We start from the raw sequence: 23713 nt of genomic DNA on the forward strand, positions 1-23713 counted from the left end.
TGAAGAAAAACAACATATGGTTTGGTTTGTTACATTTGTGCAACAAATAAATGTTTACCCGATTACACCCAACATGTCCTGTTATACAATCAATTCTCGCCATACTGTGTACTTTCTAAAGTTTCATTAGTTTTTACACATTCACTTTATTGGTAGCAGGCATATTTACTCTTCATTTTAAGCATTGCATCATTTAATATTTTTGTTAGGGGAAAATGCAAAAATTGCAACCTGATTTCGTTTATCTGTGTAGATAAATGTTAATAATGTTGGAATGATAGAATGGCTTCTGAATAGAGTATTATATATTGACTCTTGTAAATTTTGTAGAATCAGAATGGGAAGTATCGAATTTATTAAGCTGGTTAAATCAAAACTCAAAAGTCGAATAATAATGAAAACTAAGTAAAAGAGCTGAAGTAAAGGTGACACCTCATTAATGTAGTATAAATAGAAGATCTTCCATATCATTCATATATGCAATTATGCACCATGCAATCTCTCACTGTTCCATCTTTATTACAAAGTTCGAAACTATATTCAGAAAAGAATATTTATATATTCTTCTTCCTGCGTTTATGAATTGCTACTATTGTTGTTCAGAAATAGACAACATAACAACTGGGATTATTTATTTCATCAATGATGGTCTTGATCATTTAGAAAGCTTCAAATGGGTTTCTTTCCACATGAGAAAACATCAAATTCAAGAAGAGTCTAGCTTAACTTTCACATTTTCACCTAAGAATAAGCTTGGATAAGGTGGTTTTGGTCCTGTTTATAAGGTATGATATATATAGATATTACTTTCTGTTGGTATATATCTCTAGCTATAACTTATAAGACGTAGTAACTTTAATAATCTTAGCAGGGTAACCTTCTTGGAGGACAAGAAACTGCCATGAAGAGGTTGCAAGAGTTCAGAAACGAGGTTATGGTGATTGCTAAACTGCAACATCGGAATCTTGTTAGACTTTTGGGGTATTGTGTCAGAGGAGATGAAAAGATTCTACTCTACGAATACATGCCAAATAGAAGCCTGGATTCAATTCTATTTGGTTAGTCTTTTAATTCAGTTTTTTAGCTTTGGAGTGTTACTAAATGAGATTATAAGTGGAAAAAAGTAACAAAGGATTATTATATTAGTCTTTTAGGACAAGTGAGTTCTATAAGACTTATGATGTTGTTACCTACACTGTTTTCTATTTGTCGTATAATTATTTATATATTTCAGGCATGGGGTTTATGGATGGAAGATAAGCCACATGAGTTGATGGATCCAACACTGATGGACTCATGCACTCCAAGTGATATGTTGAAGTGTATAAATGTGGGACCCATATGTGTACAAGGACAACCTTATTAACATCCTACATGGAAAACATGTTTTTAACACTACTACACAAGTGATTTAATAATGCGACCCATTTTTTATTTTTGAGGCGGTTGATAGTAAAAACCGCCTCATCAAATGTATAAAGCATTAAATAATCCAATAACCGCTTTAAAAAAAAGCACCGGATAAATTCTGAAAAGTTTTTGTTAAGGCGGTTAAAAATAAATAGCATCAAAAAAAGATTTTTTAGTGCTGCTTCATGTAACAACATCATTAAATAAGGATTTTTTGATGCTCTTTTTATAAAAGAGCATCATTAAATCTTTATCTTTTAATGCTATATTTTAAAAAACGCATCAAATGAAAACACTTTGATTTTTTAGTGCTACTTCATTGTAAAAGCATTATTAAATCTTTATCTTTTGATGCTATATTTTGAAAAAAAAAACATCAAATGAAAACCAGCTATATCTGTCTTTTAGGGTTTCTGTAAACTCTAACATACTTCGAACTTTTAGAACATGAAGATTCTCTGCATTTATGAAACATAAACATAAATGCGTAATAACTCAAAATACCCTTATTAATTGTTTTGCTATCTTCACTAAAGGTAATTTTAATTTTATTGTACTTTTGCTTTTATTCTAAGTATTTATTTATTAAATGATTGTTTATTGATATTTTTTAAATTGATTAGTGTAGACTGTGAACATGTGAAAATTTTCATAACTTGTTTGTTTAGAATCAATATATTTACCTTCTTTGAATGTTTATTTTAATTTTCAGATGAATCGTGATTATTGGATGTACAACACTTCATGTTTTTCTCAATTTTATATAGAGGGTGTTCAAACTTTTATTAGGGTTGCCGAAGAAAATCGCTTAGAAAAAGGAAGTGGATCGATTTGTTGTCCTTGTAACGTTTGTAAAAACTTTAAAACGTTTAATTGTACCGAAGAAATAGAGTATCATTTGTTGCAAAATGGTTTTGTGCGTAATTACACTTGTTGGTCAAGACATGGAGAAACACTACTTGATTGTAGTACATCCTCGACCAATTTACATATTAATAATAGTACATGCAACAAAGATTCATATGTTGTTGATGATGATCACCAGTCAAATGATCCCAATGACAACTTCAATGAAATGTTCGATGACATGGAGGCTAATATAGGTGATGTTGAACAAGAAAAATTACATGGCCTATTTGAAGAAGCAGAAACACCGTTATATAGCGGTTGCAAATTTATGAAACTTGATGTTGTATTGAGGTTGATGAACTTAAAGTCGAAAAACGGATGGAGTGATAAAAGTTTCACAAGTCTATTAGTGTGTTTGCATGACATTCTTCCGGAAGACAATGCATTACCCATTTCTACATACCAAGCAAAAAAGCTAATGTGTCCGATGGGATTGGAAGTTGAAACAATACATGCATGTCCAAATAACTGTATGTTGTATAGAAAGGAGTTCGAGAATAAACATAATTGTGTTTTTTGCGGTGCATCGAGGTATAAACGGAAAAAAGATTTGGATGAAGTTGACGATGATGTGACAAAAAATGGACCACCGGCTAAAATGTTGTGGTATCTCCCTATTATACCGAGACTGAAAAGGTTATTTTCAAACGAAAAAGAAGCAAAGTTACTTTGTTGGCATTCGGAAGAACGTGAAACTGACAGAAAACTAAGACATGTTGCAGATTCACCTCAGTGGAGAAACATTGATAAGAAGTATCCTAAATTTGGAAAAGAGATGAGAAACATACGGTTTAGGCTTAGTTCAGACGGGATCAATCCTTTTGGGAACATAAGCAGTCGTCATAGTACGTGGCCAGTTCTTTTGTGCATTTACAATCTTCCACCGTGGTTATGCATGAAACGGAAATACATTATGATGTCGTTGTTGATTCAGGGGCCGAGACAACCTGGTAACGATATTGATGTGTATTTGTCTCCTTTGATTGATGACTTAAAAACTCTTTGGAGTTCGGGTGTAGACGTATATGATGCTTATAAGAAACAACACTTTCAATTGCGGGCCATGATTTTTTGTACTATAAGTGATTTTCCAGCGTACGGTAACTTGTCAGGATACAAAACAAAGGGTAAGAAAGCTTGTCCAGTTTGTGAAGATCAAACAAGCTCGATATGGTTAAAAAATTGCAAAAAAAACTGTATACATGGGACATCGAAGATTCCTTCCGAAGAGTCACCGTTTTAGGAAGAAAACTATTGAGTTTGATGGAAGTATCGAGATCAGAACGATGAGGAAACGATTTGATGCATTTTCACGAGTTGCAAGTATAAATGTAGTGTTGGGAAAAAGATTTCGTGTTGATAAAGATGTCCTTTGGAAAAAAAAGTCAATTTTTTTTGAATTGCCTTACTGGAGACATTTGGGTGTTAGACATTGTCTAGATGTTATGCATATTGAAAAAAACGTATGTGAGAGCTTGATATGCTTATTATTAGGTATGATGCATAAAACTAGAGAGTTTAATATCCGAAAGGACATGGTCGAGATGGGGATACGTGAAGATCTTGCTCCCGAACAGAGTGCTAACCGTGTTTATCTCCCAGCTGCTTGTTATACTACATCCAAAGAAGAAAAAACAAAGTTTTGTCAATGTTTACATGATATTAAGGTTCCATCAACTTATTCTGCAAACATTAAAAGATTTGTGTCGATGAAAGACTGTAAATTGTTTGGAAAGAAGTCTCATGATTGTCATGTTTTGATGACACATATGATTCCTATCGCAATTCGTGGAATTTTACAAGATGATGTACGACATTCTATCACTAAGCTTTGCTTTTTTTTAACAACATTCACTCAAAGGTTATTGACATAGAAGATTTGGATAAATGGGAGAAAGATGTTTATGTTACACTTTGTGAATTAGAGATGCACTTTCCACCCTCATTTTTTGATATAATGGTTCACTTGATATCTCACATCGTACAAGAGATTAAGGCTTGTGGTCCCGTATTCTTACGGTACATGTACCCTTTTGAAAGATACATGGGTATCCTAAAAGGTTACGTAAGGAACCGTAATCGACCTGAGGGCAGTATTGTTGAAGGGTATACTTCTGAAGAGGTGATTGAGTTCTGCCAAGGTAATCCTATTAATAATATATTACAGTTATAAACATTTATAATATATTACATATAATATAATAATTTATTTTTTTATAGGCTATATGAAAGATGTCGAAAGTGTTGGTGTTCCTAAAACTCGTCATTCAGGTCGACTTGAAGGTAAGGGAGGAGTCGGTTTAAAAATAACCATGCCAACTTATGAAGAGTTACAAGTTGCACATTTAGTGGTCCTAAAACACATGAAATGTCTTACTCCATACATTGATGAACACATGGACATGTTGAAGTCGAAATACCCGGGCAAGGAACAAATGTGGTACATAAACAATCATAATAAAGAGTTTTCAAGGTGGCTGAAAAATAAGGTAGCAGAAACTAATGTTGATGAAACTGTGAAAAGATTGGGACATGGGCCAGATTGTAGAGTTAAATCTTATGAAGGGTATGACATTAACGGGTATACCTTTTACACGAAAGATCAAGATCAAAAAAGTACAATGCAAAATAGTGGAGTTACAATGATAGCATCAACGACCGAATTCGACAGACGGGATCATGATACTTTGATAAGAATAGCCAAAGATTCTTATTACGGTGTTATACAAAATATTTGGGAGTTGAACTATTTTGACTTCGTTATTCCCGTGTTCAAATGCAAGTGGGTGAATAACCGTACAGGTGTTCAAGTCGACAAAGATGGCTTTACACTTGTCGACCTTACAACTAATGGCTATGCATCTGAACCATTCGTTCTCGCAAAACATGTCACACAAGTTTTCTATGTCAAAGATCCGAGCAAACAAAAAGAGCACATTACAAGGTAAACGACGAATTGTTGGTGTTGATAATGTCGTTGATGAGGAAGAATACGACCACTTTGATGATCTACCACCATTTTCAGTCGGTATTGAACCTGATAATTACGATAATGTCGAACGCACAACATTCGTACGATCTAACATTAAAGGGACATATGTTGATTAAGGACATGATTAGGGTTTTTCTTATGCATTTTTTATTATTGCGATTACATGATTTTTGTATGAAATACTATTTATTGATAAGAGTAATTACAATACGGTCCTTATCTTTTGATAATTACAATGTTTCTATATTACTATCCATTAAAATGTATCAATATGAGTGTAAAACTTTTACTTGTTCTGTTAATAAAATAAAAGAATGTAAAACTTTTACTTGACAACTAAGACTTTTACTTGCTCTGTTAACAAAATGGACAAATTCACTTTCAGAAAAAGGCAACCTAGTTATAATTTCAAAAACCGCCTCAACAAATAAACCGCCCTAAAATATATACAAAATAGCTTTAAAAAATATTTATAACAGCATCAAAAGATAAACAACATTAGAAAAACAAAAAACATTAAAAAAAATCCTATAACCGCCTCAAAAAACACCAAAAAAATAGAAATAGCATCAAAAAATATAGTAACGCATCAAAAAATTATGGGATTATAATTGATGGCATTAAAAAATAGAAAAAAGCATCAAAAATAGTTCAATAAATTACCAACCATTCGAACGAGAGGAACGCCAGGATGAATAAGGAATAATGAACGTCTAAATTACCATTAAAAAGAATAAAATGTTCTTTCAATTCATTAAATAAATCAACTTATTTTATCAAATATTAATTACTACCTCACATTAAAATTTAGGAGCTAGTGCCGTTTTTTTAAACTTTTGATCGTGGGTTACTGCATCGAAAACCCTTAATAGCATCAAAAGATAAATTAATAGTCCAGGATACCGCTTCAAAAAACCCTCCATAGCCTCCCCAAATTCCACACAAATCGCATCATAAAACCTAAAACCGCCCCAAATCATCTCTTTCCCTCTAAAATTTTAGTTTTAGCTTTCTAAAATTTTCATTGCGCGCCACCTCTTCTGTGTTCCATAGCTGAATTCGTAAACCATTCTTTCTGTAAAACATCCATAGTCGACGCCATTCCGACCTCTATTCCGGCCGTCCCCGACGCCTAAATCGCTCCACAAGTCTCCTCGGTTTCAATACGTTGGCATTTTCGAGTTTCTTTGTCCAATAAGGTATGTATATATATATCGATTTGTTTTCTTTTTATACCTTAGGAATCTGTAAGAATATGAGAAGAATATGAAAAGATGATGATGAATCTTTAGAATATATGATAAGATGAACACGTGACTATAGTATTGATTTTCTTTTTGTCAAAAAGCGCTATTACTTTAGGTTATATTTAGGAATCTTTAGAATATGAGAACAAACTATATGATGTCGGGAATCTTTAGAATATGAGAAGATGTTTTATTTTGTTTAATAAATGTAATATTTGACCTACATATATGGGGTCTACCAATTTCATTGGATCTGTAACTTTTATGTGGATTATGTTTTTGTTTTTCTTGTAATATACTATTGTATTGGAATATGTTATACTCTAGTGTTTATCATGTTCTAGTGTTTATCATGGATAAAATTATTTTTAATTTGTATAATGTTGTTAGGTTATAAAAATGGATGAGGTAAGACCAATAACAAGAAAAAGAGGTCAACATGGTATTGCTGCATTCAAGAAAAATTATGGACCTGAAGAGTATAATGTTAAATTCAATGAGAATAATATCCCAAATGGTGGCATGTCAACCCAATTTATGTCTTGGTTTGGCATGAATGTTCAACATAGGTTTCCGATAGATGAAGATCCGGGTAAAGTTAAAGATAAATATTTTGAAGATTTATGGTTGGAAGCTAAGGTATTATATTTTAATTTATTACAAATATGAATAATTTGTTAGTTAGTTATTATGTTTAACATTTTTTGTCTTGAAATTGTAGAAGCAATGGAATATCGAGTCTGATGACATGAAAGATTATATGAAGAGGAGAGCTGTTAAACTTGCATCAAATTTTAAATCAAGGCTAGTTTCAAAATTTGTAAATAATGAATTAGATGCATGTGTTGTATATACCTTTATACCTCGCGATGTTTGGGATAGATTCGTTGCACAAAAAACTACCCTGAGTTTTTGGTATGTTTTAATTGTTTATTTATTATTATTATTGATAATATTATTAGTATGTTTACAAATAATTAATAAAATTTTGTTGATATGTGTGTAGGCAAAAAGTGCAAAAGCTAAAAAAAAATAGTGCTAAAAAGAAATCCCAAAACCACGTAGGACGAGGTGGATGGCCGGGTCTTGAAAAAAAAAGCACCTATTATATGGCCTTAACTTGTAGCAAAATATGAGTTTCTAGAAAGCATACAAAATGAAAGGTCTAAGTTGTATTTAATGTCTTTCGCAAAAAAAGACAAAGAAACCAATATGTATGATCTTCCACAAACGGCAATTGAAAATTTCAAATTTTTGGTAACAATTATGTTTTTTAAATAATGAGACTTTGATTATTTTTAGTAAATAAATGTTACCAAGTACTTTTTTTATATAGGAACGAGAAGAGAAAAATATGATAGCCGATGGGAGCTATTATCAAAATGAGGAAGACCCGTTAGTTAGGCTTTTGGGGCCCGAGCACGGGGGGCGATCACGAACAGTATCCAATATTATTGGGCCTACCAAGGTTTCGGGTGGATTGTTTAAGAATGTGAAAAAAAAAAAGTCGAAAATCGATACCGCGGGTCGACACGAACCAAACATTCCGTGAATCTAATGGTGTGTCCGATGGACGATTGGTAGAATATCCACCTATTGAGGTAATATATTTATAGTTTTTATATAAACTTATATTAGATTTATAGTTTTTTTTGTATGATTTGTAGGTTATGACAGCATGTGATTTGCTATTAAAAGTTGCTGATACTGAGTTGAAAGTAGCTTCTGGTATGGCATGGCCAACCTCAGAAATGGTTATACATTCAAAACCAGTAAATGAAGGTTGTGTTAAAGTTCAAGTTGATGAGATCGTAGAAATATATGAGAACTTGCCTGTGCATGCCGTAACACAAACAGATGAAGTTGAATTTGTTAAACATCTGCTTCATAGCATCGTTCAGTGGCCGAGATATGCATTAAATGTATATTTCTATTTAAATACAAAAATATATTTTAATATAGTTTTATTTAAATATTGCAATCTATTTAGCTTGCGAACAAAACACTGAGCAAGTCAAATAGTGGTACAAGAATGGGCTCGAATCACTCCTCTCCACAGATACACGTTGATGACACCACAACCTCATTTTATCGTCCACAGGTAGTCATAGTCGACCGGTTCACTTCTATAAAATGTTGTTAATTTAGTTTTATTTGTTAATATTATAACAATTTGTTTGTTATTTTAGTTTGAGGAAAACCAATTTCCTTATCATCATCAAATGGATGCTAATGAACCTTTTCAAGGTGGTTTGGTTGATATGGTTAGTCTTAAGAAAACTTGTTTTATGTTTGTTTTTAGATGTTTAATGTTTGTATACAATCATATGTAGTACTAATGTTTTATGTTTGTTTTTAGATATTATCTATGAATCCACAACAAATTGATTTAAATGCACTCGGATCTGGGCCTGGGCCCAGGCTAAAACGTGAACGCAATCCCGATCTCGATCCCGATCCTGAACCCGATTCCGAACCCGATTCCGAACCCGAACCCGAAATCGAACCATTTACATGTGTAGATGATGCTCTTTATATATCCTTGAGCAAAGTACAACAAAAAGTCCTAAAATTCAAGCTATTGCTTTTCAAGTAGCAGACTTTTTTAAGAATGCACATGGCACTTATATTTTTTCACCCAGAGGGATGTATCGCAACAAAGTTCGACTTCCCATCCTATATAGCGAGGTGTTACAGTTATTTTTAAGGGGTTGGCTTGATTATAGCATTATACATTGGTTTGCGATGTAAGTTATTATACTTTTAATATGGTATAATAACATTTAGATATAATTAATTTTACTAACATTGTGTAGTATATATAGGTGTTTTTCTAGGTCTCCCAATTCCGAATGCGCTTTTTTTGATCCGTTACGCATTGCAAGATTAGATACGCAAATAAGGTTTACGGCTGTCGCCGAACATATCGAAGAAGTATTTTCGTATCATGAAAGCAAAAAATATTTTATTGCTCCATATTTACAAGGGTATTTTTTTTCTTTCCATAATACATACGCATACATATACACACTACACGTATATGCTTACTTGTTCTATATATTTTATTTTTGTAGTGACCATTGGGTTCTTTTTATCCTATGTCCGAATAGCAAATCTGCTTATATTCTGGATTCTTCAAAAAATGATGAAAAGAAATCAGACGAATACATTTTTACTTCTTTGATAAATAGAATTTTCCCGGGACAATTTCATAAGTGGGAAACGGTAAAGGTATGTTTTTTGTTGTTTTTTTTATCAATTTATTTCAAGTGGTTTGAAATATTTAATTGTGAATTAAATGTAGTGCTATAAACAAAAAGGTAGTTGGGAATGTGGATATATAGTGATTAAACACATGCGAGAGTTTGTTGAGACCATTCAACATGATTTTCAAAATAAAGTAAGTGTCTAGTATATATTTGAAATATCAATTTTTCTATCTAGTTGTATATATATTTATATAATTTGTTTGTTTGTTGCAGTTTTGGAAAAAGAAGATGTTTGCTTCGCCTCATAAACTTGAAGATATGGTCTTAGAATTGATACCGCATTTGATTAAAATGGTGAATGATAGTCGGAAAAGAACTCAGTAAGAATTCATTAGGATGTTTTGTGTTTTATTATAACTAAAATTTAAACTATAAATTAATTGTTTTTTGTGTAATGGTGTAGTATTTTGTAATACCTTTTTGTTTATTGGTATTATTTTTTTTTGCTGCCATTGATGGCAACCAAATTGTGCTATTTAATAGAGCCTTTTTTTTTGGCCTAAGGTGGTTCCATTTTCTAATGATGTTGACTGTAAGCATCAACAACTGATTTATGATATTTTATGTTGCCATTATTCGTATTGCAGCCTCAAAAAATAACTGCATCAAAAAACTAACAGCATCAAAAAATAATTCTATTTAGCATCAAAAAATAACTCTATTTTCTAAGGCTAACAGCATCAAAAAATAACTCTATTTAGCATAAAAAAATAACTCTATTTTCTAAGGCTATTTAGTAACAAATAACTCTATTTAGCATCAAAAGATAACTCTATTTTCTAAGGTTATTTAGTAACAGCATCAAAAAATAATTGTGTTTTTCTAATGTTGTTTAAGAACCGCCTCAAAAAACAAGCATAATTCATGAAGCTCTTTTTATATGGCGGTTTTGTACATTTTCTAAGGCGGTTTAAGAACCGCCTCAATAAACAAGACGGTTTTATAATGCTATATTTTTTGAAGCGGTTGAATAACCGCATCAAAAAATAAAATAAACCGCTTTATTAAACATCTTCTTTAATTTGATGCTTAAAGGTGAAATTGCCACCCTCCCAACTCAAGAAGAACCACCTTTCATTTCAGGAAGAAGCACATGCTACTTCTTCATCTAGCTTGTCCAAACCAGACACCCAAACCAAAAACATGGTTACAATCACTAAATTAGAAAGATGCTAACAATGTATTTATGTTAACTGAGAATGTTGATGGTAGAGAACACAATGTATGTGAGATGCATCAAAGAAAGTAATGATTACAGATGTTATAATTAATTTTTTTATATTAAGTTGAAGGGTAAAATAGGTAAATGACATAGATTTATATTGTACTAGGTTACAACCCGTAGAAACCACGTGTAAATAGTTTATAAAACATAATATAAGTTAGAATATAACGTAAATAAATACAATCAATCATTGAAATGACATTGATATTCAAAAAACTAGATATAATAGAAAATATGAAAATGTAAAAACATTTGCTTAACATATGACTTTTGATTAAGGAATGCCTTTTTTAATGTAGTAAGACATTGAAATTCATGAATTTTGATCCTTAATTCCTTATAATAACTTTTTTCTTTTCGTCTGTATAGTTTTAGCTTTTTTAATCTATCATTCTTAATTAATATATAATTCTTTATTAAATTCATTTTAGTATGTGAAACTAAGGTGTTGTTTGTTTTTTCGAAGCGAAAATTCATGAAGTCTACGGACCACCTCTACAATCCTCTGTAGCAGAAGAGGTGGAACAAACGGCTGCAGCCTATAATAAGAAGCATGTTTATTTTTTAACATCTGCAAATTACTGCAGTAAACTGAAATTTAAATAAACTAATTTTATAAACTGAAAATAGTTCTCAACACCGAAATTTAATAATTCTAGTTGTAAAACATTGAAATAATAATAAAAAGAACATGTAAAAAAACAAAAATATAAAACTTTTTTTAAAAAGAAAACTTAAAACAAATATAAAAGAAGCTAACAGTTTTATTCTAGAAAAAAAAAACTAATTTTAAAAAACATTAAAAAATAAAATAATAAAAAAATTAAGAAAGTATTGCAAACGTTGTCTACAAAGTTCGTAAAAAATTACACACGTTAAAAAAGATGCAACTGAAATTGAAAATATTATTAATAAAACGGTAAAAAAAATTAAAAAAATCAAGTTAAAAAAAATCGTGGAAATTATAAATATAAATTGTGTCACATCCGTAAATAAAAATTTAAGAAAATCAAAGTTAAAAAAAAAAAATTTTAAAAAGTTATACAAAAATTCTTAAAAAAACACTTAGAAAAAATGAAAGGTGAAGAGGTTAGAAGAGGCAAGTCAAGTGTTACGCCACGCAGCACACGCGCAGAGGTTTTGTAGTCTGAAGTGTTCCAAAAAACAAACTGCTGCGAGAAGGAAAGTGTTGCACGTGTGCTGCGCCGCGCAACAATAAGTGGTTTGAAGAGGTTTTTATAGAAAAACACACAGCACCTAAGTATCCTTCCTCCACCACATACACACGCTTAGCAAGTTAAGTGTAATGTTCCACTTCATGTCTCGTGTCAATTTAGCATAATTTTATAATTTTATAATTTTATCTTTTTTTACAATTATATCCCTCCTCCTGCCATAAAAAACTAACAATCTTCTTTTTGAGATTTCAAAGTTTCATACAAAAATTACAAAATGTTGATATAAAATGCCTACTGAGAGAAATATATGGAAATCAGATTCTGACGTTGATAATCCTTCAAAAGTTATTTTTGGAGTGAGTTGCTCCAACCGCTTCCTTAGAGTGCCAAAATACTGCAAAACTAACACTCTATATGAGCATGATCAAGTATCATTTACACAAAAGTTGAATTGATAGGTGGTGCTATATAAACCTGATATATAACAATAAGTATTAAATTCGCAAAAGATACATCTCACATAGTTTTCCGCTGATGAAGTGTTGTTCTCATTCCACTCACCAAACAGTTAAAATTGGAAAAAAATATCAAAAAATTTACATGTAAAGCTTGGTTAATTTACACCAACTCGACTAACCATCTATATTGGACTAATTATGAACTCACAAGCCACTTCGTCCCCATTTTGACGCCAAATCAATTGATGTTTACATCTAATGAGTTCCTATAAAATGCATGTCATTTAAGAATTTCAATAAAAATAAAAATAAAAATTATAATTCTTCCTACATTATGTAAGCAGAAAAACTACAGTAGTTAAATAACAAAAACTACAGTAGTTAAATAACAAAAACGTGATTAATTTTCTCATTCAGTTAAAAACAAATACATTCCCAACATACAATATATTGTTATCTGATACCGTAAATGTAGATATCAAAAAAAACGAAATTGATGTTAGGTACAAAAATGTTTGAGTAAGTTTTATTTTTATGGGTGGATAATTTGTGTTATGTATCTTGCTTCTTCCTAATGCTTCTTTGCCTCCACCTGCAAGCCAAAAGTTTGAAACTTTGAGATAATATTTGACCTCGAGAAACCCAAAAGTTCCAAGTTGTGAACAAAAGAAAATACATGAGAAATCAAGTGCAAACAAAAAAAATACCTTGACCCGACAGACATTTCATCAAACAACTGTCTTGCACCCATATTTTATCAAATTGACAAGAAAACTATAGAAAAGTTATTAAACTACTACCTTAGCAGGTAAAAAATCAAGGGGAAAATAACCAAACGGTAGAGAGGGAGTTTAGACCGAACCAAAAAATCAAGGGGAAAAGAATCAAACTTTTTAATGTAAAATGTGAAATCAAACCTCAAAACGGTGGGACGATGGCAGATTACAGAGAGGAAAGTCATCATGGCAATAGGCTAAATCGTGTCGGTGGTGCCTGTTCGAAGCAAAAGCTGTGTTTTTTCCTATTTGTAAGCTATCACTTCTTGCTTTTTGATGTAGGAGGAGATTGATGATCTTTGGAGCTAGGGTTTCGTATGGAAAACAAGGAGAGAAGAATTAAAAACGGATTCAAAATTTAAGAGTAAGGTGAAGAGGAGATAAATTGGCCGGATTTAAAGGAGCTCAAAGAACGTAATTAATCATATGGGAGTTTTAAAGAGAGCAGGGGCATTCTTGATACTTTGAAAAGAAAAAAGAATTGGAGAGGGACACGTATCATAAAGGATTTTGAAGAGGAATGTATTAATTTGAATATATTACATAAGGGATAATGACTTGAAAGGGTTGATTTTTGTCACATTTAGTCACTAAACTTTTTTTCGTTATCTATTTGTCATTGAACTATTGAAACTGTTCACATTTTACCAGGGTAAAATGTGAACAGTTTCAATAGTTCAATGACAAATAGATAACGAAAAAAAGTTTAGTGACTAAATATAAACAAAATCGAAAGTTCGTTTCCCTCTAAAAGGTTCAATGACTAAATGTGAACAAACCTCCTCTTGTATTATGTTTTAGCAAATTATTTATTTTTGTTAAATTGTAACAACATTTGTTGATGAAGAAATCTATGAAATAAAAAAAACAAAACAAAACCCTGAAAATATATTTAAAAAAAAACAAAAAACCAATGGTTTTATATTTTCCAAAATAAAAAATCAAAATTTCCAATATGATTTTGGTTTTACAAAAAAATGAACCATTCTCACTGATGTGAATTATGACCATTGGTTTGACATGCGAAATTTGTGACATCCCATGAATATATAGTTACAACATCGTTTGAACTCGTAGTTCATAGTAAGGGGTTAGAGTATCATCGCATGAATACGTAGTTACAACATCGTCTGAACTCGTAATTCATCACCTACAGGTTATGGGCCTGCTGGTGTTTCCACTGGGTTGTCTAGAATAGTCCGTGGTCGCCATCTATACTCTGCTAGATGACTACATCGCCACATTGCTGGTTAAGGTTATGGTATCTCCTTTCATCCTACATCACATATTCATCGTCGTCTATTTACCTAATTAAAACCACCTTTCTATCATCACCTATCTCTCATCATTTTATTTCATCACACACCAACTATTTCATCTATCCATGTTTCATCCGCAATATATTTGTAGATATAAAATAAGTATATCGTTTAAATATTTTAAAACATGTATAAAATCGTTCATCCAACATAGACAACAAGTATTCAAATAATATGCACACATAGCACGTAATTTATATAAAATACTTCATATCTACGTGTAAGATGAAAGTAACTATATATACCATAAAAATCCCATAAATGCTTCCTAACTTCGAACCCCAAGGTTTACTCTACTAAAGATTCATATTCTCGGCTCTCTGAACCTAGAAAGGTCCAGATCTATCACACCAAAAAGCTCAAGATAGCTCTTCCTCTCACTCTACACACTCAAGCTCGCTAGGGTTCTCACTTATGGGAATGGTAGTCGCAATTGAAGGCCATAAGTGCCTTTAAATATGGCTCGGGCCCAAAGATTTAGGGTTTCTGCCAACAGCGCGGACTCGTCGAGTCCATTCATTAATCCGAGTCATCAATCGCGACCTTACTCGACGAGTTGAGGCGTCAACTCGTCGAGTCTCTCTTCTTAACTCAAAAGAAAAATACTTAAATGATGATATCTGGAAATCCGGATGTTACATTTTGTTTTTTTATTTCATAGATTTCTTCATCAACAAATGTTGCTACAATTAAACAAAAATAAATAATTTTGCTAAAACATAATACAATAAGAAGTTTGTTCACATTTAGTCATTGAACTTTTTAGAGGGAAACGAACTTTCGATTTTGTTTACATTTAGTCACTAAACTTTTTTTCATTATCTGTTTGCCACTAAACTATTGAAACTGTTCACATTTTACTCTTATGACCGGTAACAGCCGGTCATAAGGGTAAAATGTGAACAGTTTCAATAGTTTAGTGGCAAATAGATAACGAAAAAAAGTTTAGTGACTAAATGTGACAAATGTCGAAAGTTCGTTACCCTTTCAAGTCATTATCCCATTACATAACTAGGTTGTAACCGTGTACTACACGGCTGAATATGTAAAACAACTTTAATTAATTATTGGACGTTATAATTAATACTATATTTGCAAAATAATAATATACTTTTATTAACTTGCAAATTTAAACATCCTATTTTTATGTTTTGTTATTAAATCACTCTAATAAATTTCAATAACACATGAAAAATACTTACTTGCATCAGTACTTCGTTCATACTTCATTTATTCAAAAAATAAAAATTCATATCAATACTTTCTTGCATTTAAAAAATAGAACCTTGCATCAATACTTTCTTGCATTTTATCATTTCTTAGGCACAAAAATATCATTTTAAAGTAGAATCCCTAAAATTAACTCTTTAATCCCATTTAGGGAGAGAATTAAATTATATTTTATATATAAAAAAACATTAGCGTTAAAACATAAATTATGACTATTAAAAATTGCGGTTCCAAAATTTTAAATATACAACCACTCATGTGAAAGCTCCAATGTTTAGGAATGGAAAACACTTTTATGAAATAAATTTCATATATATAAAAACAATTAATGTTGCCACTCGATAAAAGAAACCATCACTGATGAAAAAAACTTTAGATACACACCAGCACAATTTAAAAAAAAAAAAACACTTCCATCTCTTCTACACAAATTTAAAATATTTATTTTATCCATCATACGCTCACACCTACCTTCATTTTATCTTCATCACATAATCTTGATCTTCTAAATCACATCATATTTATAAATCATAACTATTAAAAAAAATCCAATTCCTAATCTTAAAAAAAAAAAAACAAAAATCAAAAATCAGCAAAACAAATATGTTGATGAAACAAACAAAATAGTTTTTAAAAAAGAATATAAAAGGTAAAGAAGAAAACTTGGAGTCATCTGCTATGATTTCTACTGAATACCTTCAGTGAATCATGCTTCCTTTACATTGGATGTCAAACTACCATATGTAAATACATGGTTTCAGAATTCATATTTATTAGTTACACCAATTGCATCTTCAGCCCTATTGAATTACGATTGAATAAGGACAATGACAATGTTATTTATCATATAAATAAAAATTTAGTTTTTGGAAGTCGTCTAAATTTCCGTCTAGGAAAGTCTTTACACACAACATGGGTCGGTTGAAATTCTATCATATATCCTTTTTGTTTGGTAAGTTGCTAAAGACGAAATGTCTGCTTCCTATTCTTTCACTAATTTGACACTTTGACTCCACCGGTGGCACTTGCATTCATCCTCCAGTTACCTACAACCACTCTTGACAAAGCCATACAACCATCATTGTCACATACCACCCTCGACTTTACAACCCTACCCATTGTCCCTCATAACATAATAAACTCATCTGATATCTTCATATCCAACAATAACCGACACTCCAAAACCTATTTTTATAAACAATCAATTTAGAATTAAATTAGTTTTTACTTTATTTTAGAAAATTAAATAAGTGCAGTTTTTCAATTTATAAAAATCATTTGAAAAAAAATACAAATCAAACCAAGATACCAGATTGCAAATCTTGAATACCCTTGCTACTGACAAAATTAAGATGAAACCACCAGGTCTACAAAGAAAAAAAAAATAAAGGTGATAAAATATCAAACACATGGAGGGCATATCTAAAGACTTGCATTATATTATGTACGGTAATACAAAAAAACTGATGAGTTCAAATTGCTCGAAACATACAAGATTGCTTGATGGCAAGAAACAATGTCTGATGCGAAAAACAATACATATCAATGGAAGTCTTACTTTTGAACCACCTTCATTAAAATTTTCACCAAAGTGTTCTTCAACAACAACTTTCAGCTTCCATCGAAGCATGTTGAAGTGCCAAAAATAACATGAGATACATAAAGTATTTAATTTTTTCAAAAGTCTTTCACAATAGACAATTTAACACAACAATAGTTTACAGACTATTGACCCTGAGCAACTTATACCGTTCCTTTTTTCTCCATATGGATCGCCACCGTTAGAACTACATTTATTTAATTGTCTAGGAGATTATAAAATTTGATATGTGGCTACCAGAGCAGTGACTACACATGAAGTTTATATGTAGAATCAATCCACTCAGGCATAACATCAAACAGGTCATGTACGATTGTGATCAGCTTAAAATGGCTTCCTCAATCATTAACAATTATTTTTAATTTTCAATATTCATGAATAAAATCACACAAAAAGTAGTTGTTTATTGGGATTTATATTACCAATGAAAAAACACATCAACAATAGATTAGTACACCAAGCTTCTATGCATATTGGACATGACCTGAAGTGATGTAACTGAGAGATTAGTACACCAAGCTTCCATAAATATGCCTAAAAATTTAAGGATATATAGGTTAACCAAACATAACAAAATCGTGTGTGTGTGTGTGTGTGTATATATATATATATATATATATATATATATATTTAATACATATACAGATATCTACACATACACACATATTTCTCAATCTACCTTGAAATTGGAGTTAGGGTTGTGAACTCTGGAGAAAGACCGGAAACAGGAGGTGGGTAGAAATGAGTTGTAAACAATTTGAATTTATAAGTGTGTTACAAGGTAATAAAATAAAAAAAATCAATCAGATAAATTCTACATAAAGTCAGAAAAATCATAAAGACCCAAACTGGATATGTTTTCATTATGGAAGAAAAACGGAAAAATAAACCCAGGTTTCACCCTTGCTTCTATAGATCGATAGAGGAAGAAAGATTAGGGAGTGGTATTTTGGTGGAGGCGTACGGGTGTCTGGTCCTGTGTGGTAGAGGTGTGGTTAAGAAATTGATGTATGTTCCACACACAAGAGAAGAATTTATGGGAGCTTTCCATTGAAGATATTACCGATCATGGATAGGAGAGGACTAATGTATGGTTGAAGCGTGGTTTTCACTTGGCTCCAAGACAACGAATGCAGATGATAGTGAACTAAACGGAGAAGAATCAAGAAAATTTAAATCTTGTCGCTTAATTCTTAATCCCCAAAAACCATCATCTGCATCAAACATCAAAACTCCATAAATCACAAAGTTTTCTCCCAAAAACAACCAGATCCAATTTAAAACTTGTGATTTGTAAATAAAATAAGCGATTTCAAAACTCAAATGATGATGTTTAGGTTTAAATACAATAAAATACAGAAAAAGAACCTGGATTATTAGTGTTTTGGATCCAACGAAGAAACGAATTCTAGTGACGAGCATTCCGGTGAGATGCAATTTTTCTAATTTTAACCTCCATTGAAAGCAAATTAACTTCATGTACGGCGTGATTTTATGGGATTTACCTAATTTAAGGCCTAATTTTAGGATATAAGATATGATTTCTGCATATTAAGTCAACCGAAATGCTGAGATGTAGGGATTCGATTTCAATGGATGCAGTGATTGTATGGGCGGGAAAAGCAAATAGAAGATTGATGGTGGAAAGACACCTGACAGGAGACAGTGTTAATAAGATGACACGTGGCATGTAGGAGAGGTTTTTATTAAGTATGGAGATATGTTATTCCCATCAATATTTGTTTAAAAATAAGACAGTAAAAATGATTTTATTGGTTAGTACCTTGATGGCTTTATTTAAAATTTAATATATTATGGTATGATGTTTGAGAATTTAATTATGAGGAAAGAAAAACAAAACCAACATTTCAAATTACACCATGGCTTTGGACGTTTATAAATTCCATTCATATATATATCTTCCTATAATTGAAGAACAATATAATATGGTCTCATGTTTGAGATTTTAATCTCGGGGAAAGAAAACCACAACTAAAATTATGGTCTGATGTTTGAGAATTTGTTTATGCTTTATAAAAATCAGAGTACATATTTTAATAAAAATGTTGTAGAATTTGTTCCCAATAAAACATGATAAATACGTTATCAAAACATTTTCGAAGAAAAGTATTTTTATTCATTTTAAAACATTTTGAATGTCATCGTTAATATAGAAACATAAGCATAAACAGAACTTACATTCATTATCACTAGTGATTTATATCTCAATAATCTCTCAATGTAATGTGATTTCATATTAACACCTGTAATATAAATAAACTGAGTGGGTTAGGTTGGGAAACCTAGTGAATACATAGGGCTTTCAACCCACAATAATATAGTTATTATGTTTAAACATCAAACAATCAACCCAATTGTAATGCCCGTAGATGCAGGCTAGTCAATTTAGACAATAAGGGTCGAAAATGACTTTTTGACAAAACATTATTTAGAATAAATAATCTTAACCAAGTTGTAGAATATGTCTCAAGGGTTTCGTACATATAAAGAATGCCGAAATCCGAGTTATACCGAAGAAGTTATGACCCTTCGAAGTTTTACGGCAAAACCGGTACGGCACCGGGAAGCGTAAATAGTGAATTTAAGATAGAAGACTTTTTGGCTTTAGTAATCTAAACCAAAACTGTAGTATACATTAAACTGAGAACATCCATAAAAAGAACGCCCAAATCTGACTTCGTATGAGGAAGTTATGATTTTTCGAAGTTTCAGTTTAGCAGTGTACGACCTGAAACTCGAATTTTAGTTCGAACGGTTTTTGGCCTACGCAACCTAAATGAGAGTTGAAGATCTCAATAATAGGAACTCAACGGTAAAAAGACAAACAAAAACGGAGTCCGTGTGAAGGAGTTACGAATTCTTCGCGGTCATTTAACAGCCTAAACTCCTCCTGCTATTAAATTTAAGATCGGTCGAAAACTAGCCGACAGAGTCTAAACGAAAGTTGTAGATCTTGTTTTTAACTACGCGTGGATATAAAGAACATCGAAAACGGAGCTCGTGTGCGAAATTTACGGGGTTTAGAAGTCGGCAGGGTGTTGGCCATTGCTTTCTCCCCGAGTCTTGCCACTAGATGGTGACATGTGGCACCAAGTTCAGCCATATTTCACCCTATAAATAGAACCTCTCCCACCCTCATTTTTTCACACCTTTTTCATTCTTTCTTCTCTTTACTCTCTCTCTAGAACCTCTCCCTAGCACCCGAAGGAAGCCCCGAGGCTCCTGAAGCCCCAAGAAAAGAGTCTTTCAACTCAGAAACGTTGCTCCAGCGAAGCCCGATTTTCAAGAAAACCCGCTGTAAGTTAACTACGTCTATCCTATCTTTAGTATAGCTTATGTTTCAATATAGTAATGTTATTAGGAACTTATAATAAGTATTTTGGCTATTATTATGGGTTATATAAGTATTGTTTAACACTTATATAATACTAATAATAGCCAGATTATTAATTAGTCTTGGTGAATATTAGACTAAACTTTAGTGGTAATGATACTAGGTTTTGTCCGAGGAAAATTGTGTTGAGAGTAACGAAGTGCTGTCTGAGTACCAAGTCACCACCATATCAGGTGAGTGCATAGTTACTTTCATCTTACACATAGATATGAAGTATTTTATATAAATTACGTGTTATGTGTGTGTACTGTCTGAATACTTGTTGTCTATGCTGGATGAAACGATTTCATACATGTTTTAAATGATTTAAAATGTATATTTATTTTATATCTACAAATATGTTGGGATAAAGCATGGGTAGATGAAATAGTTGGTGTGTGTGTTGGGGTGCAAAGTTCTTCATTCATGACTTTGTAAATGTTTGACTTTTGTAAAACCCACTTGCATGTGGTGCTTTAGCCTTTAGACCCATTTGGTAGTTAGAGTGAGAGAGAGACATGTAAACACCTCTATATAAGGTGGGTTTGTCCACTTGTAGAGGTGTGCTTGAGAGATGTAGAAGTGAGTGTGTAAGTTTGTGTTAATTATGTAGTCTAGATCTAGATCTTTTTTGTAACACCATATACATTCAATATATCTCTTAAACACCCAAATCACCATGTTCAATTGTGCAAGCTTTAATTCTGCATGCCAAGCCATGTTCTTTGTCACTACAATTGGTATCAGAGCGGGTCTTCAAGATCAAGGTGATATTTGAAGAACGATTCTCGGTTTGGCAATTTTTGTTGCAATTTGATCAATTTTGGTGAGTCTCTCTCTATGATCTCTCGTAGTATTTGAATCGTGCATTGCGTTCTTGATTCATGATCGTTTGACTCGTTGGATCAAATTTTCTTTGAAAAACCCATTTGTTGTGATCCAATATTTTTTTGTTGATCAAGGTTCAATCCAATCTAATATCCGTTCGTTCGATTTTATTTTTAAATTTCAATCATTCTTCTAAATCAAAATTTGATCCAAAATCAAATTAGAATCTTGTGTGTTACTGTTCATATCAGTTTTGTGCCCAAATCAAGTTTTCTAATATGGCTTCGTTAATTGGTACTTAGTAATAGATCAAATTCGAAGGCCCAATTGATTCATGAATATTTTGAGCCCAATACTCCTAATCTGTTAGTGTTCATTTGTTTGAGCCCAATTATTCATTTAAGTAATCCAATATGTGTGAGTGTATCTGAAAGAAATACTAGTCGCTTAAAAAAATATTGTTCGTCGGTCTAACTATACATACGCATATATCACTTGTACATTCAACTTATCTGTTGTATGATGGCTCTCGATTCTTCAACCTCGTTATCTTAATTCTTGTGAATTGGTTCATTAACTGAAAATCGTAATAGATTTATTGATGTTGAGTCCTGATCGATTTTCATCATATTATTTGGTTTGTTATTGCGATTCGATTTATGTATCAAATATGTTATCTGTTGAATAGAATCGATTTTCTTTTCATCGAATCGATTTGTTGATTTTGTGTGTTCTTGAATATTATTGTTTTTGGAAATTGATTATTTGAAGATGTTATGAAATTTACTTGATACATCGATGAAGAACATTCAAGAACACTTGTAATTTTGGTTGAAAATTGGGTCATTTATTTGATTTCGTTAGCTGACTATATTTGGAGTGTTGATAGTCGAAACCGGAGTTGATTATGCCGGAGTTGATTATGCGATGATCAATTAAGTTGTAAAAAGTCAATGAAGGAATGGAATCGAATAGTCAATGATTTTAAAATCCAAGCGTTTGGAGTCGAGTTTCTATTTTGATCAGATGATTGATGACGAACAGGGTCTCACGCACGAAGGATTTCTTGGGTTGATAACGAATTTGTGAATGATGACGAAGGCTTGATTGAAGAAATCGGTTTGGTGTTTTGGATTTGAACGAAGGTGTTACTGGGTTAATCCGTGGTCAATAATTGCTTTCGAATGGCAGTACTTGATTTTGTTTTGAACGAAGGCTATTAATGTGTTTGATAATTTTGATTTTGGGAAGAAATCTTTGATATTCGATGGGTTCGTATGATTCAGTAACGGAAATAGTTAGTCGCGATTTGGAAGAATCGATGGAAGCCTTGAGCCAATCGACGAACATATGGAAAAAATTTGGGTTATTGAATCGAAGGGTCTTAGTGTGTTAATTTCGAATGGAAAGAATGGATTTTGGGGTCTAAATCGAGTTTGTTGTTGGGGTCGATTTTGGTTGCTTAAAAACGAAGCCCTGCTGGTCGATAAAAACGAAGCCTTGGTTAGTTGATCGATTCGAAGGGTACATGCTTGGGAAGATCAGTAAGAAACGAAGGATCTATTGTAAAAATCGAAGGGTAATAGATGATTAAAAAAATAAAAAACGAAGACTGGGTTTCTGTAGTTTGGGATTTTGATTTGGAGGTTGATTGTGAATGAATACGAAGGGGTGTTTGTGATTTAGATTCGAAGGGGTTTAATGTTGAATATTCGAAGGGTATATTCTGAATTTTCGAAGGGGGTATTTTGGAAATTTATACGAAGACTTTTCCTGTTCATTACTGTTCATTAATGAGTCTTCGTATGCTTCGTGGTTCGAATGAATTGAGCAAATGAGAATGTTTCGAAAACGGCCCGTAAACCTTCGAATTTTTGT

At 32.0% G+C, this 23713-nt stretch overlaps 2 long non-coding RNA genes across 2 annotated transcripts; one reads left to right on the plus strand and one right to left on the minus strand.

Annotated features, from left to right (window-relative positions):
* Positions 1 to 514: 514 nt before the first annotated feature.
* LOC111890801 (uncharacterized) lies at positions 515 to 2721 on the plus strand. Its single transcript, XR_008224116.1, has 3 exons — positions 515 to 785; positions 872 to 1058; positions 1235 to 2721. It is a non-coding gene; the product is annotated as an uncharacterized LOC111890801 (long non-coding RNA).
* Positions 2722 to 13074: 10353 nt separating this feature from the next.
* LOC111890764 (uncharacterized) lies at positions 13075 to 13955 on the minus strand. The gene is made up of 2 exons (XR_002849971.2): positions 13606 to 13955; positions 13075 to 13280 (listed from the first exon to the last, which is right to left on the minus strand). It is a non-coding gene; the product is annotated as an uncharacterized LOC111890764 (long non-coding RNA).
* Between the last annotated feature and the right edge of the window lie 9758 nt (positions 13956 to 23713).

The sequence above is a fragment of the Lactuca sativa genome, chromosome 5, assembly GCF_002870075.4.
Source record: "Lactuca sativa cultivar Salinas chromosome 5, Lsat_Salinas_v11, whole genome shotgun sequence".
Taxonomy (NCBI): Eukaryota; Viridiplantae; Streptophyta; class Magnoliopsida; order Asterales; family Asteraceae; genus Lactuca; species Lactuca sativa.